The 17302-nt window shown below is 36.7% G+C and overlaps 1 protein-coding gene across 3 annotated transcripts in view; it reads right to left on the reverse strand.

The window, feature by feature from the left end:
* The window catches only part of ZDHHC17 (zinc finger DHHC-type palmitoyltransferase 17), a 92323-nt gene that overhangs the window by 60591 nt on the left and 14430 nt on the right, over positions 1–17302 (reverse strand). The gene's annotated exons all lie outside the window — the stretch shown is intronic.

Raw genomic sequence — 17302 nt, forward strand, 5'->3', positions numbered from 1 at the left:
ACTTGGAAAGAAATTCTTAGAACAATATGTGCTCTCTTGCCTCTGATAAACCATCTACCACTGATACTTAACAATACAAAGTTAAGAGTACTTTACTGGGGGAGGAAAAGCTATTTAGCTTACTCTAGCCATTCAAATTATGTGGGAAATTCTAAAACTAATTTGTTTGAGCCATAAATTTAGAAGACAACCAATCTGAATATTTTCAACAAAAAGGAATTTAAAAGTTTCACAAAAGCAAATTCTGCTTGGCATATAATCTTTGAACAGGCAAATGCTTAGTTCCTTATAAAAATGCTATAGCCAATGTTAAAATATCTCAGTAAAAATTACATATCCACATTAGAAGAAAGGGAATATACAGCATTCTTAAACCAAGATTCACAACATACTGCAGATAGTTCACTAAATGATTTTTAAGAGATTATTCTCAAACTCCATTAAAATAGAGGTTAAGTAGGTGTAGTATTTTAAGTTTATACAATGTTCTGAATAACTGACAAAGCAAGCCAATAAGAATTATCCATTTAATTTCTTTAAATCTTTTCTATTTAATTTCTCCACTGAATTACAGTTTTCAATCTCTCTACACTCTATATTTAGTGGGGTAAGATAAAGAAAAATACTTCTAAGCCAGTAACACTTTCTTCTTTCAAAATTTTCTTTTCTGATTCTATTCATTCCAACCACAGGGAAAATAATTTTTTTAACCTCCCACTTTGATATCTATATGGCTGTAAGATACCTGAAAAAGAATAAAAACTTGATCACTGCTTTCATGGAGAATGAAATAATATACCCAACAAAACATGTATTGAGAGTCTGCAATACATAAAGCTCTCTACAATATACTGGGAAACCTGCCCAGGACAAGGTAAGACATGTGCAACGTTAAAGATGGTGTCAAAAAAACTCTATTTAAAACAAAACCAATGCAATAACAATGGAAAAAAAAAAAAACCACACACACAAAAACCCATGAACCAAGTATCAACATTTTAAGAGAGATCGCATCAGAATCACTGACTCTTCCTTTTGCACCAGTCTCCACTATGGCTCAGGGCATCACTGTGCATGTATACAAAATATAGCCTCTCATCCTGAAGGACTTCCCAATCCAGAATAGAAACACAAAGTAGGGAAGAAAAATGAGTCAAATAATACAAGTAAGAGCCTTCCAATCCTAAGTAAAAACACAGATGAAGACAACATAATGTACAAAAAGTAACAACATAACTTGGAAAAAACTTGGCATTTGAAAATGCGCTAAGGCAAATGCTATCCTTTTTTACTATGGACGAATATATTACTTTTACATACAAATAATATTCACAGAATAAAAAGAAGTGTCTTTTTGAGGATTACTATTATAAAGTTTTCATGTGACTTTAATTTTATTTTCATGCCCAAAGATCTCACTTACTGTACATAGTGATTTAAATTGTATTCTCAGTTTGTCTCACTGACATTGCCAAATGTGAGCTTATAAATGTTACTGGAAATTAGACTTTTTTCCAGTAACATATTAAAACTAACCTATACCAGTATCTGTTTTGTGCCACCTATAGGTTTTTATTTTTTAATAAAAGGTGTCTGATTTTTTAAAAGATGCCTTTAACTAAACATACCTTGAATAATTTTAGAGTGGCAGAGTTATACTCACTAAAAGATTAATGAAAGGGTATATAAGCAAATCTCCAACCTGCTTTAATACTAAACAAATTTTCTAATAAAGAACTTTGTTTCTCACTTTTAAACAGACTGGATATTGGTTTATCTCCAGGACCAGTACCTTGTCAATGTGACAAATGACAACACTCTACTCTATCAAGATAACCACAACTATCAATAGGCCCAGGAGTAACAATTCTGATTTTAAAGCATATTTTTAACATGTTCATATAAATAAGCATATCCTACAAATGTAGATGATTTTTAAAGCTAAAAATTTGCTATTATATATTAAATATATTTTCAACATACAAATATTTAGTTAATTCAACTATTTAAAATCTGTAATTTTTCTTCAATGTTAATGGAAACCAAGAAGCAATTTAATTGCTATCTCTACCAAAAAAAGCAATACTAATTTTAAAATACGTATGTAGGTCATTGTAACTTTCAAGAAAACAGTAACTCCATTAGAAGCAGCTTGGTATAACAGAAAAAAATCCTTGACTGAGAGGATAATGAATTGAAAGTCTGCAACTCTACTACCTAGGGTATACCTAGCAAGTCAATTAACTACTACAGGGAACAAATCCCTCCTTTGTAAATAGGAAAGAACAAAATAAGCAAAAAGTTCCTCTGAGATGCCTCAAGGTAAGAGTGAAAGAGCTCAGAGATTTCTAACTACACATACAATACATCTCCTTCCTTTGAGAGAGTCTAACTCTGTCACCTAAGCATGATCTCAGCTCACAGCAACCTCCGCCTCCCAGGTGCAAGCCATTCTCCTGCCTCAGACTCCCGAGTAGCTGGGACTACAGGCACGCACCACCACGCCCAGCTAATTTTTGCATTTTTAGTAGAGACAGGGTTTCACCATGTTGGCCAGGCTGGTCTCAAACTCCTGGCCTCAAGTGATCTGCCACTTTGGCCTCCCAAAGTGCTGGGATCACAGGAATGAGCCACCACCCCAAGCCTCATTCCCGTCTTAAACAAAGCACTTTGTTATTTGTTTTTAGATACTGGGTGTTAAAAACTTTAAGCAAATTAAATTTAGCAGAGTTTATTGGGCAAAGGGCAACTCATGAATCTGACAACACTAATAACCAGAAGAGGTTCAGAGTTCAGCTTCAGAGCAGAGAGTTTTTACAGGCTGAACTCAGAAAGCAATTACTTGATTAGGCAGAGCTAGTTAGGCATTTGTCTTATTTGAGCATGATCCAAAAGAAGGTCCCAAGTTAAAGGTTAGTTGGTGATTTGTAATTGGTAATGTCTCTAGTTAGACTTAAGTTTCATGTCACTGTTTTCATTGAACTGGGTTTTGGTTTGCTTATGCAAGAACCCCCAGGACATGCAGCTTTATACAAGATTTCTCCAATTAAAGGTATAGCTGCTTTCTAAAAAATAGTTCTGAAACTTCTGGATTAGACATTCCCCAAGTTCTAAGGGGAACATGCAATGATTTCATATATTTTAAATAATTATAACCACTTGGAAGAGTCTTAACATTATCTAGTTGACAGTAAAAAGGTTTTTTGTTTGTTTGTTTGTTTGTTTTTTTAATAGCCCTGGCTTTGAAGAGAACTGGAAGGAGAGAAATTATCTCCAAAATGTGCTATTATAGGTAACAGACAGTAGACAGGAATAGTGGACAGGAATGGAAACAGCTGGGATAAGCTGAGCTGAGATAAACACTACTGCTAAGAAAAATCAACATGACATGACTCAAACTTACACAGCAGGTATAGGGCCAATACTAGTTTACATGCCAGTATGACAGATGCTATAATACGTGTTTATTTGCACACCTTGATGGAATTATATAACCAATCAACTATTTGCCAAGCATCTATGTGCAAACTAGTTAACTTTTTTTAAATGCTAGACCTATTGTGGTATAAGAAGTGTATTTCGTCTTTGTCCCAGGTTCTTGGCACAAGCCTCCTAAAATGCTTGAAATTTCCAAGTGATAGGAATGTTGTCATTCATTAAAGGGCCCTTTTGACTACACCAGATTTTATGCCAATGAAGTGGCCTGAAGTGGAGCCCCTATGGAGCATAGCCTCAGGAGGGGGCTGGTGACTAGAATGACCAAGTGATTAGAGGGCTGGAATTTTGAACTCTTCTTACTGACCTCTGGAAAGGAGAATGGGGTACTTAATATTAAGTTCTATATCCTGAACAACAATATTTGATGAGTTTCTGGATTGTTGGAGACTTTACGGTTCTGAGAGGGTAGCGTGCCTGGAGAGGGCATGGAAACCACACTCCCCGCCTCAGACCTGCTCCCACACATCTCTTTCATCTGGCTGTTCCTGAGTTGCATCCTTTACGATAAACTGAAAAATGTAAGTGAAGTGTTTCTAAGTAAAGTGTTTCCCTGAGTTCTGGGAGCAACTTATGCAAATTATCAAATCTGAGGAGGGAGTTTTGGGAACTCGATTTATGGCCGATCAGTCCAGAAGTACTAAAGGCCTGATTTGTGACTGGCACCTGATGTGGGGGGCAGTCTTGTGGGACTGAGCCCTTGACTTGTCAGGTCTGTGCTAATCCCAGGTAGTTAGCATCAGAATTGAAATTAATTGCTGCACACCCAGTTGGTATCTAAAAATTTGGAGAACTGCTTAATGTAGAAAACCCCTACATTTGGTGTCAGAATCAAGTAAGTGCAAATTGTTTTTCTAGACCTATTAAATATTTAGTTTACATTTATTTATTTAAAAGAAAAAAAAAGGAGGCAGGACTAATGAACCCTCTGTAGCCCAGTATTTATAAGTTTGTTGCCAACCAAATACAGGTGTTTTATAAGCAGTCTATCAGAAAGAGTTCTCCAGAAATTGGCTCTGTAGTAGTGTATACATGAATAAACAAACATGCAAGTATAGTAAGTTCAGGAATATTATGAAAGAAGCATAATGGAAGGTACCTGCCCTTCAAATTTATTAAATTTATGGTATTAAGGGTCTCTAGGGGAACGGATTCATTGCTAAATTTTACCTAATACTAACGAACATTCTTAAAATAAACAAAAAGCATACATATGAAGCTCTTTATTAAAAGAAATTATGTCACCCCAAATTACATTTGTAAAATAAAGGCATTTTGTTACAGCCATAGATAGAAATAGGAAAAAATTTTTGGTAAAAAAGGAAAACCTGATAGTAATTTCTTCTAAATTCTAGGAACATCACAAGGATTTTTAAAGGAATGCTTATGGTTTGTAATAAAAAGACAGCATACGCATAAAAATATATAACCAAGTGAACAACAAATGGCAAGGAAAACCAGTTTCCCCTACAAAATCATAAAATTACTTTCTTTTAAAATGTAGTTAGTTAACAGTGCCAGCAGATGGCACTATACTCAAGAAAGACTTAAAATCTACAAAATATACCATGTTTACTTGATTTATATTACTTTTAATTGACACATAATAATTGTACATATTTATGGGATACAGTGTGATATTTCAATACATGTATACAACACACAATGACCAAAACAGGAAAATTAGCATATCCATCACCTCAAACATTTATCTTTTCTTTGTTTTGGAAACATTTAAAATCTGTCCTTGTATATTTGAAAATATACAATAAATTGTTAACTAGCCACTCTATAGTGCTATAGAACACTAGGACTTATACCTCCTAACTTGCTGTACTTTTATAACCATTAACCAACCTGTAACTATCCCCCTCCTCCTCTTCCCTGCCTCTAGTAACCACTATTCTATTCTCTACTTCTGAGATTAACTTCCTTAGCTTCCATGTATGAGTAAGAATATGAGGTATTTATCTTTGTGACGAACTATCTTTCAGGAAAGACTGAACAAAACTGATTTAGGAAGGCATTTGGGAAAATATTCATCGACCTTAGATTACTTAAATAATGGTTTACTGCAACCTCAACCTCCCAGGTTCAAGCAATTCTCCTGTCTCAGTCTCCAGAGTAGTTGGGACTACAGGTGCGTACCACCAAGCTCAGGTAATTTTTATATTTTTAGTAGAGATGGGGTTTTGCCGTGTTGGCCAGGCTGGTCTTGATATCCTGATCCCAAATAATCCACCCACCTCGGCTTCCCAGAGTGCTGGGATTACAGGTGTGCTCTACCGCACCCAGACTAATGAACATTTAAGCAAATGCCTAAATGCATACGTTTCTCTCCTCTACCTCTTTAAAAATAAGCTTTATTAAAAAAATAAAAAAGTTTTAGATTTACAAAATTAATGTCGAGAGTAGTTCTCATATTCCCCACGCTGTTTCCTCTATTATCAACATCTAACAGTATGATACATTACCTTTAAAGAACCAATATTGATACACTCTTATTAACTAAGTCCATACTTCACAGAGTTCATTCGTTTTTATCTAATGTCCTTTTTGTTTCAGGATCACATCCAGGATACCACCTTACACGTCATTGTCATGGCTCCCTGGGCTACTCTTGGCTGTGACACTTCTCAGACTTTCCTTGTTTTTGATGATCTTGACAGTTTTGAGAACTAGTCAGGTATTTTATAGAATGAACCTCAACTGGAATTTCTTTTATGTTTTTCTTATTACTAGACTGAAGTTATGTATTTCAAGGAGGAAGTATTGCTTTTAATCTAACCTTATTTTTTTAAATTTCTTTCAACATTCCTTTAAAATCTTTATCTCCCCAAATGTTTATGTATCTCTACATAGTCTGTAATCATAGTACTCACATACTTAATAGTATTCCCTTTGTTTCCTTATGCCATTACATATAGTTTTTATAAGTACTGCTTTGAACCATTGTTAGTCACTCTGCATATACCAATTTATACCACTGCATATACCAATATATCAAAATGTTCTGAAACATTTCCCAATTGCTGAACATTTTTAGGTTATTCTTACATGTCCTAATTGAACTGAGATGGTATATTTTAGGCATTCCTCTTCTCTGTCTTCCCCTAACATTCTCTTCACCATTAGATTTTAAGCTATGATAGGATAGGAATCCTATCTTAATCATTTGTGTATGTCCAGTGGTTAGGAGAGAGCCTAGCATAATACTGGTCTCCTTAAATGAAATGAAAGAATGAATGGATGAATTTTTCCTCATTATTGAAAAAATACTTTCTTCAACTCATCTAATATTTCTTCTTTTTAAGTGGGGTAAACTCCTAGAGATGGATTCCTAAAGGGTATGAATATTTTTATGGTCCCTGATATGGTATCTAAATTGTTTTGCAAAAGAATTATAATCTGAACAGCAATACATGATTTACTATTTCTCTATAAATTCAGTAGCACTAGGTATTACTTTTAAATTCTCCACTATTTAAATAGAGTAAGAAAGACATGCAATTCCAACTTTAAATACATTTTCCTATCCTATTTCATCTTTTGGGAATTGCCTGTTCATATCTTTTGGTCATTTTATTGTACTTGACTTCTGAAATTTACTTACTATAATTAAACTTTTATACATATACAAGACTAATCTTTTTCATACTGATCTAAAGACTTCTGTTCAATGTTTAGAATTGTTCTTTATGCTTTCAACATAGTTCAGAGATTATACCCTCTCTAGTCACATGTATTAATCTTTTCCTTGTGCTTTTTTAGTTTTCATTTTTAAACTTCAATGCTGCTACAATTATCAGTGCTCTTCATGAAATATTTTCAGTTCTCTTCTCAGGCACAAGGTTGAACTGCACAGCCTTGGCCTTTTAAAAGATAAGTGTGTCCAAGTGATTGACTGTGTGATCTTAAACAATGGAATATGAATAAAAAGTACCTGTTGCTTTCAGAGAGCAAGCTTAAGAGCTAACATGTAATTCCCCAGTCTCCTTCTATCTGCCAAGGAGACTGGCCATCTTCCAGAGTGTAGAGTAGCTACTATCCAACCAACAACGTATATGTAGCATAAACTACTAACATGTTTTTAAGGGACAGGGTCTCACTATGCTGCCCAGACTAGAGTACAGTGGCTATGCACAGATGTGATCATCACCCACTGCAGCCTCAAACTCCTGGGTTTAAGCAATTATCCTGCCTCAGCCTCCTGAGTAGTTGGCACTACAGGTACACGCCACCACGCTCAGCTAAGCCACTGAAATTTAGGATTGTTACTGCAGCAAAACACCACTTATCTGGACTAACATGATTCTGAGAGTTGTTTAGTTTGGTAAGTAATGCATAAGTGGATCTATACAAATCAATTTCATTGCATTTTGGAGCTGGTTATAACTAGTATATGGTTTTACTACTGATGTTCACAGATTTATCTTATATCCAGCCACAATGTTAAAATATCATCTCTGATTTTAGATATCTTTGAATAAGAATATAATCAAATCTCCTTCGAGAGAGAGTGTGAGTAGTTAAGTGTTTTCACTCCATGGCTGATGGCATTGGCAAAAACATCAAATGCAACATTGGAAAAGTAAAAAGAATAATTCCTTATTTCCCTGTATTTTTCCTCCATTTTTAATAATCAATGTATTTAGTGTTTCTTCATTATAAAGGTGTTCAATCATCATTATTCATATATATTCCAGAGAATGCATAACACTGTATATGGATAAAAATGTCCACTTGATTGGGCATAAAAATGCCAACAGATCCTCACATTATAGAATATGGCCAATTTAGTATTTCATTTGAGATTCTCAATTCATCCTGCAAAGATTATGACTAGCATTATTTTAATGTATCTCCTAGTTGGTCTTACAATACTATGAAAGTAACCTTCACTCTACCCCTTGACCTCCCTTCTCCACCACAGGCCAACTACTCTTATCAGCAACCTACGCTCAAGCCCTGGCCACATTTCCACTATGTCTCAAAAAACTAGGGCAGCCGTAAAATGATTATAGAAAACTCCAAGGAAGAAGTACATTTTAAGTATTGTAAGTTAAGTTTTATAAATGTTTGCATCAAGTGCACATGTAAATTATTTAAATGTAATTACCAAAATGTAATCTGAATGGCAAAGAAACATAACTGAAAGCCCTAAAAAGTATTGTAAAACTATCTCTTAGAAGAAGTGTAAAAACCCCATCTTTGACTAAGAGTAAACAAGGACATTTAGGCATTTATTTCAGATCAATCAGGGAGTTTTGAGGAAGGAAGTAACAGAATTAGATAAACAATTTTAAAAGATAATCTAATGTTTTTTTTTCCTTCCCACCCCTCTCACAATTTATACTTCCGCCTTTCCTGTGATATTTACTAGAAGGCATTTCTAACTATCAAAATGTCCAAGGTAGAAAAATTCAGCTGGGTGCAGTGATGCATATCTATAATCCCCACAACTCATGAGATTGATAGGGGAGGATCATGTGCGGTCAGGAGTTTGATATCAGCCTGAGGAACATAGTAAGACTCTGTCTCTAAAAATAAAAATTAAAAAGGCCGGCACAGTGCCTCAAGCCTGTAACCCCAGCACTTTGGGAGGCCGAGACAGGTGGACTCCTTGAGGTCAGGAGTTTGAGACCAGTGTGACCAACATGGTAAAACCCATCTCTACTAAAAATATAAAAATTAGCTGGACATAGTGGCATGTACCTGTAATCCCAGCTACTCAGGATGCTGAGCCAGGAGACTTGCTTTATCATGCCACTGCACTCCAGCCTGGGCAACAGAGCAAGACTCTGACTCAAAGATAAATAGAGAAAATGAAAATTAAAAATTTAGGCAGGCTTGGTGGCACACACCTATAATCCCAGCAACTCAGGAGGCTGCAATGGGAGGATCACTTGAGCCTACAGTAAACTGTGATCACATCACTGCACTACAGCCTGAGCAACAAAGCAAGACCCCATCTCTAAAAAAAAAAAAAAAAAAGAAGAGCAAACTCATTCCATCTTGACTCTTTAACCCAAAGCTTCAAATATTCACCAAGTCTCAATGCTTCTTTTCTCCAAACAAATCCATATCAATCCCTTCCTTTGTATTAATATTCTCACAAATGGTCTACCCATATTACTGTCCCTAACACTCCCTTACTTAAAATCCTTAAAATCACACATATAGGGTAAAGAGAGGACATTTCAGCAATCACACAAAATCCTTCAGGAAGTGGTCCCAATTTACTTTTTCCAGCTTTAGTATCCACCATTCCCTTCTACACATGCTACACATTTATATACACCAGCCATTCAAAGAAGTCATGTACTTTTAAAAACCTCAGTATCTTTGTGCTCATTTTGGCTATTCTACTTAGAAGACACAACCCATCTCAGGTTCAGGCAGACCTTTACAAATCACAATTCAATTCACAATTCAAAAGTCATCAAAGCCTTCCTTGTCCCAGGCAGCTAAATGACCTATTATCTGTGCCCTTGTGCTATGCAAATAAATTACAGACAACTAAGGATGGTGGAGACATAATTTTTTTCAACTTTACAATGGATGGGTTTATCAGGACATAACCACCATCAAAAGTAGAAAAGTATCCAGACTCACAATTGTTCAAATTATAATTTTTAACTTTATGATAGGTTTATCAGAGTACTAAATTCATTCTGACTAATGACGAGTTTACTGGGATGTGGTTCCATCATAAGGTGAGGAGTATGAGGGGACCTGAAAAAGTTTTCAGAAAAAATGGAATCAAAAGATTAAAAATACAAACTTTAGGCTGGGCACAGTGGCTCATGCCTGTAATCGCAGCACTTTAGGAGGCCAAGGCGGGCAGATAACAAGGTCAAGAGTTCGAGACCAGCCTGACCAACATGATGAAACTCCATCTCTACTAAAAATACAAAAATTAGCCATGTGTGATGGTGTGCACCTGTAATCCCAGCTACCCAGGAGGCCGAGGCAGGAGAATCACTTGAACCTGGGAGGCGGAGGTTGCAATGAGCCAAGATGGTGCCACTGCATTCCAGCCTGAGCAACAGAGCAAGATTGCATCTCAAAAAAAACATATGTATATACATATGCATGTATGTATATATATATAAACTTTACTTCTCAACATAAGCCCCATCAAGTTCAAGACTCTTTTGTAAATTATGATATCAGACATTTAGTCCATCCCTAAAAAACTGAAGGTCCTGAGAATTTAACCATGTCAATGCAATATTTTTTACACTAATCTGAAAAAACAATAGGTGCCCTTTAGAGATTTTTTAAGATCAGGGAACAAAAAGAAGTTAGAAGGAGCCAATTCAGAACTGTAAGGTGGATGTCTAATGACTTCCCATTGAAACTCCCAAAATTGTCCTTGTTTGATGACAGAAATTAGCAGGAGCAGTGTCATAGTAGAGAAGGACTCCCAGGCATTTTCTCTGCTAAAGCTTTAACTATAGCCTTCTCATAATAAGCAGATGTTGTCATTCTTTGGCACTCCAGAAAGTCAACAAGCAAAATGCCTTGAGTATCCAAAATTCTGTTACCACAACCTTTGCTCCTAACTTTTTGCTTTTGCTTTGTTTAGACCACTGGTAGTCATTGCTTTGATTGTGCTTTGTCTTTAGGATCATCTGGTAAAGACGTGTTCATCTCCTGTTACAATTCTTCAAATAAATGCTTCAGGATCTTGATTAACAACTCTGCTCTTGTCTGCAACCAATATGTATGTATGCAAGGCTTTTGGCGGCCATCTCATGGAAAGCTGGCACAATTTTAATTTTTCAGTCAGAATTGTGTAAGCTGAACCAATTGAGATGTCTATAGTTTCGGTTATTGTTTCTGCTGTTAATCTCCAAACGATTCGATTAGGGCATGAAATAAGATTAATTTTTTCCTCACAAATTGATGTTGATGGTTTTCTGCTGCTGGCTTCATCTTCAACATCATCTCATCCTTTCTTAAAACAAGTTATCCATTTATATACTGCAGATTCCTTTGGGGCATTGTCCCCATAACCTTTTCATAAAGCATCAATGATTTCACCATCTTCTACCCAAGCTTCACCATAAATTTGATGTTTGTTCTTGTTTCGATTTTAGTAAAATTCATGGTGCTCTGATAGGGGCTCTTTTCAAACTGATGTCTAATCCTTCTTAATGCCTCAAATTAGATCCAGTTTAGGCATGTCACAACAAGTTAGTTAAAAGTTTATTTTGGTGCAAAAAACTGTGAAATCCATGTATAGTTTTTTATAATATCCATTTTCCATGAACTTTTTGAAATCTGTATAGCATTGCATGGTGGTGTATGTGCTAGTTTAGCATTGTTCCTCTAATAAATTACCACAAACTTAGTGGTTTAAAACAACACAAATTCATTACCTTACAGTTCTGGATGTCAGAAGTCCAAAATTACCACTGGGCTGAAGTCAAAATGTCAGCAAGGCCACACTCTCTGCTCCCTCCAGAGGCTCTAGGGGAAAATCTGTTCCTTGCCTCTTCTAGCCCTCCTGGGTATTGGCATAATCAAGGCCAACATTTTCAAATCTTTCTCCACTGTTTTCACACCGCCTTCTCCTCATTTTGTGCTCAAATCTCCCTCCGCCTCTCTCTTAAATGGATTTCTGTGATTGCATTTAGGGTCCACTCAGCTAACCAAAATAATCCCCCCATCTCAAGATACTTAATTATCTCTGTAAAAACTCTTTTTCCTGATAAGGTAATATTTATAGGTTCCAGAGATTAGGACCTGATATCTTTGGGAAACCACTGTTGTGACTACTAAAGGATGAGAGTAAGAGTAGAGAAATGAGAAGAGATTAAAATCTGTATTCCACGGTAATATGGTTTGGCTCTGTGTCCCCACCCAAATCTCACCTTGAATTATAATCCCGAGGTGTTGAGGGAGCCACCTGATGGGAGGTGATTGGATCATTGGGGTGGTTTTCCCCATATTGTTTTCATGATAGTGAGTTCTCATGGGATCTAATAGTTTCACAAGTGTTTGACAGTTCCTCCTTCCTGTACCCTTCTCCTCTCTTTCCTGTCACCATATAAGATGTGCCTGCTTCTCCTTCCACTATGACTGTAAGTTTCCTGAGACCTCCCCAGCCATGTGGCACTGTGAGTCAATTAAATCCCTTTCCTTTATAAATTACCCAGTCTCGGGTATTTCTTTACAGCAGTGTGAAAACACACTAATACACAAGGCTGGAGTTGTTCATAGTTTTCTTTTAGCTATCAAATACCCTCAATCATGGGAGAAGTCTAACCTCGGGCTCTCTCTTGTGGGACATTTTGAGAGATCTGAAATTCACCCTGTGGGGACTGACTAACTTTCTGCTTGACCAAACTTTAGTCAGGCTCCTCTGAGCTCTCTTCTCAACTAGGTTTCAACCTCAGTCCTTGCCATCTGGGGGCCTGCATATCCCAAGTTTTGCAAGAATTCTGCGAAGTCAATTAGAGAGAATCCCCCACCCTCACTATCTGATGGCCTTGGCCTGCCTTCAGCAAGAATCCTGTTAAGTTGGTTTAGCAAGAATCCCTCACCCATGATGTCTTCTCTTGGTAATTTTCCATCTGCTGAGACACCTCATTCTGCTTGCTGACTATAAATCCCCACCTGTCCTTACAGTATTTGGAGTTAAGCCCAGTTCTGTACAGAGGTATCTTTTCCCCTATTACAAAGTTCCTGAATAAAATCTGTTGTTTGCCACTTCGGTCACTGTCCAGTTCTGGCTTTCTCTGATAGGACTTCCCTCTGTAACATTCTCTGGTACAAACGAGACATTCTCAAGCACAAGTCTTAAAACTCTTCCTCAGCTCCTACTCCAGTCTGCACATAACTGAGGTTGTGTCTGCTGAGCAGAAAACTTTCTAAGATTCTTTCAAGATGGCACCAGACTGAACAGCCTCTAAAGTGTTTGTCTGGCCCTAAGGAAACACTCTTGACTCAATATCACTGGACATTGTGAAAGCCTTCTCTTCTCTATTACATTTATTCTTCTCCAGGAATGCAGCAACAGGCCTCAGTCTCTGGGTCTTCCATAACTCCAGGAGACCCAAATCACACTTTTCCTAAGAATTCTCTAACACTTTACTCAGGTAACATTCCAGGGAGGGCTAACTATTTTCTGCAACCCAGCAGGCATCCAGCTAAAGAACCATCTTCCTTCTTGAAAAGTCCCCCAATCTCTCAGAGAAATTGTCTTTCACCCACAGGGAAGATAATGTAAAGACTATGGCACTCCATTTTGAGCTGATAACTCTTCAAAGAATCCTTCCTCATATTAAATTCTTTTTTTATCTTGTATAGTCTGGAGGTGCTAAAGTTGCCAAACAAATCAACAAATTCAGCATTAATGCAGAGATCCTTTATCAGCTACTATCCTTAGCTGTGGGCTCGAGGAAAAATGCTAAGGTGACAAGAAAAGACCCACTTAACACTCTGTTATATACAAATATACAGTACTTATCCTATCATACCTAGAATTTTTCAGTTAACATTATGTTTTTGAGATTTATTTGTGCCAATACACATAGCTCTACTTTATTCAATGTAATTGCTAAGTGGTATTTCATTACATGAATAAGTCACATATATTCTCCTCCTGTCTTAGTCCATTTTGTGTTGATATAACAGAATACTGCAGACTGGGTAATTTGTAAAGAAAATAAAATATTTCTTACAGTTCTGAAGGCTGAGTAGTCCAAGGTGAAGGGGCCCACATCTGGCAAGGCCATTCCTGTTGCATCATCCCATGGTAGAAGGTACAAGGGCAAGAGAGCATGAGAGCGCAAACAAAAGAGGACTAAACTCGCTTTTATAATAACCCACTCTCGAATAACAAACTCACTCTCTTGATAAGGACATTAATCCATTCATGAAGGCAGAGCGTTCTTAGCCTAATCACCTCTCAGCAGTCCCACCTCTTAATACCATCACAATGGCAATTAAATGTCAACATGAGTTTTAGAGAAAACATTGAAAACACAGTACATATTAAAATACAAGACGCTTACACTTTTTGCTACTGCAAACCATATTGCAATGAACAATCTTATATGGGTCTCATCAAAGTTTCTCTAGGGTAAGTACATATTAGTATTAATAGAACTTATGAGTATCTTCACCTTTACTATCTTTCAACAATTTATGGGCTCACTGGCAATGTGTGAGTTCTCTTTCACTATACTTAGATTTATCAGACTTCTTAATTTGGGGAGAATCCAATGGCTACCAAATTTTATCTTGTTTTGATTTGCATTTCCCTAAAGAAAAGGGAAAAAGTTTATCAAAGAAAGATCAACTACATCAATGCTTTTGAAAAGTCAGAAAGAATGAAGACTGCAAGTAATCACTGGATAACAATATAGATGTCACATTCCTTTGAAAGTGTGGCACATGTTACACTTGAGTTGACTTAAGAAAAGACGGGAGAAAAGGAATTGAGAACAGCAAGTGTAGACAACTTTTTAAGAATTTTATTACAAAGAAGTTGGGCAGTAGCCAGAAGTGACATGGAATCAAAGAAAAATACAGTTTTTTCTTCTGCTTTTGTTTTCTAAGATGAGAGAAATGATCACTAACAGAAATGGTCTGGTAGAGCCGAAACCTAATGATGCTAAAAGTGTAGAGAACTGCTAGAGAGGTGTCCTTAAGTGGGCAGGAGGAGACAGAAATTGGTGTAACCAAAAATGTACAGTATCTTTAATGCTGGAAACTACGAAACACCAATAAAAGAAGTCTAAGATCATCTAAATAAATAAGCAGACATGCCATAATGATAGATTCGAAACTTTAACATGGTAGAAACTGTCCATTCTCCAACTGATATATAAATTTAATATCAGAATCCCAGGAAGTAGATAATAGACAAGTTTAACCTAAAATTTACATAGGAAGTCAAAGAAAACAAACAGCTAAAACAATTTTGAAAGAAATAAAGTAAGAGGAAGCAAACTGCTAAGCTTCAAGACCTATTATATAGCTATAGTAATCAAGACTGTGTAGTAAGGGCTGAGGTATAGATACATAAATCAATGAAAGAGAAGACCCAGAAATAAAAACAACAAATATGCTCAACTGATTTTTTACAACAATATAAAAGCAATTCAGTGGAAAAGATGTACTAGAGCAAGTGGATATCCACAAGCAAAAAAAAAAGGTAGCTCAACCTTAATTTCCACACTTTATACAAAACTTAACTCAAAATTAATCACAAACTTAAATGCTAAAAGTAAAATCATAAACTTAAAAAAAAATAGAAGACGATCTCTGGGGTCTCAGGCTAGGCAAAGAAAACAGACTTGACAAGAAAAGCACAATCCATAAAAGGAAAAACTGATCAAACAGACTTCATCAAAATTAAATCGTTTGCTCTGAGAAAGACTTTGTTATGAGGCTGATATGGTTTGACTGTGTCTCCACCCAAATCTCATCTCAAATTGTAGTGCCCATAATTCCCACATGACATGGGAGGGAACTGGTAGGAGGTAACTGAATCATGGGAGTGTATCTTTCCCATGCTACTCTTATGATAGTAAGTAATCTCACAAGATATGATGGTTTTACAAATGGGAGTTGCCCTGCATACACTCTCTTGCCTGCTGCCATTAATATGCAACTTTGCTCCTCCTTGCCTTCTGCCATGATTGTGAGGCCTCCCCAGCCATGTGTAACTTTAAGTCAATTAAACCTCCTTCCTTTATAAATTGCCCAGTCTTGGGTATGTTTTTATTAGGAGCTTGAGAAAAGGCTCATACAAAGGCTGAAAAGACAAGCTACAGAGTATGAGAAAATTACTGCAAATCACCACAAAGTACTAGTGCACAAGATATATAAACAGCTCTCAAAACTCGACAGTAAAATAAATAATCAACTAGAAAATAGGCAAAAGACACTATTATTGGCTGAAACGTATACCCCCAAAACTCGTATGTCGAAGCTCTAACCCCTGTACTTCAGAACAGACTGTATTTGGAACTAGGGCCTTTAAAGTGGTGATTAAATTAACATGAGGCTATTGGGTGGGCCCTAATGCAATATGACTATTGTCCTTTTAAAAAGGAGAAAATTTGGATACATAAAGAGATCATGTGAGAATAGGAGAAGGCAGCCACCTGCAAGCTAAGGAGAGAGACCTCAGAAGAAACTTGATCTTGGACTTTTAGCTTCCAAAACTGTGGAGAAAAAAATATTTCCATTGTTTAAGTCACCTAGTTTGTGGCACTGTTATGGGAGACCCAGCAAAGTCATCTAGACGTGGAGAGACACTTTACTAAACAAGATATACAAACAGCAAATATGCACATCAAAAGATATTTAACATCATTTGCCATTAGGGAAATGCAAATTAACATGACAATGACTTATCACTTACCTAAGAGACTGGACTAAAAGAGAGATGAATAAAGTGAGAAATTTTAACATGGTATTTATTATGGTTGCTGACTCAGCATCCTTTTTTAGATCTAACATAAATTATCTGAAACCCAGCTACACCCCACCATCTTTGGCCTAGTTATAACTTCCCGGCCTGGCGTGGTGGCTCACGCCTGTAATCCCAACACTTTGGGAGGCCAAGGCAGGCAGATCACCTGAGGTCAGGAGTTCAAGACCAGCCTGGCCAACATATAGTAAAACCCCATCTCTACTAAAAAATACAAAATTAGCCAGGTGTGGTGGTACACACCTGTAGTCCCAGCTGCTTGGGAAGCTGAGGCAGGAGAATAGGAGAATCACGTGAACCCACCCAGGAGGCAGAGGTTGTGATGATCCAGCTCCCACCACTCTACTCCAC

Source organism: Cebus imitator, unplaced genomic scaffold (genome assembly GCF_001604975.1).
Source record: "Cebus imitator isolate Cc_AM_T3 unplaced genomic scaffold, Cebus_imitator-1.0 Scaffold67, whole genome shotgun sequence".
NCBI lineage: Eukaryota > Metazoa > Chordata > Mammalia > Primates > Cebidae > Cebus > Cebus imitator.